Source organism: Octodon degus, unplaced genomic scaffold (assembly GCF_000260255.1).
Source record: "Octodon degus isolate 3935 unplaced genomic scaffold, OctDeg1.0 scaffold00002, whole genome shotgun sequence".
Taxonomy (NCBI): Eukaryota; Metazoa; Chordata; class Mammalia; order Rodentia; family Octodontidae; genus Octodon; species Octodon degus.
Window position 1 is genome coordinate 14,538,978 of NW_004524578.1, and position 956 is coordinate 14,539,933.

Below are 956 nucleotides of genomic sequence, written 5' to 3' on the forward strand. Positions count from 1 at the left end.
CATCAGCAGTGGAGAAGGGTTCCCTTTTCCCCACAGCCTCTCCAACATTTCTTATTGGTTGATTTGCTTATGATAGCCATTCTTTCTGGGGTAAAATGGTATCTCAGTGTTGTTTTAATTTGCATCGCATGGATGGCTAGTGTTATGGAGCATTTTTTCATTTATTTATTCACTTCTTTAATTTTGTCCTCTGAGAAGTGTGTGTTCATCTTGGATACCCATTTCTGGATTGGGTCTTTAAATTTAGGGGCCCTAATGTTTTTTAGTTCTTTATAAATTTTAGAGAGCAGACCTTTGTCTGAATGCTTATTAGTTAAGATTTTTTTCCAAATTTTTGGGTTGTCTTTTCACTTTGTTGGCAATTTCTTTTGAAGTGCAAAAACTTCTCAATAAGAGATGGTCCCAGTTATTAATTCCTTCAAGTATTATCCATGCAATTTGATTTTTATTCATGAACTCTTTGCCTACCCCTATGTCTTCAACAGTTCCTCCAACTTTCTCTTCCAGGAAATTTAGTGTTTATTTTAATGTTTAGGTCTTTAATACATTTTGACTTTAGCTTAGTGCATGGTGATAGACCTGGGTCAACTTTTGGTTTTCGGCATGTAAAGAGCCAGTTATTCCAGCACCATTAGGTAAAAAGGCTATCTTTCTTCCAGTGTGTTTGGCCCCTTTGTTAAAGATGAGGTGGCTGAGTGTGTTCATAGAGGCCTCTGCATCTTCCAATCTGTTCCATTGATCCTCAGGTCCATTTCATTGCCAATACCATGCTGATTTTATCACAGTAGCCTTGTAGTATAATTTCAAGTCAGGAATTATAATGCCTCCTGCCTTGTCTTGTTGACCAGGATTGCCTTTGCTAGTCTAGGTCTTTCTGGTTCCAAATAAATTTTAAGAATGATTTCTCTAGCTCTGTGAGGTATGTTGGTGGTAGTTTGATAGGAACTGCATTAAAC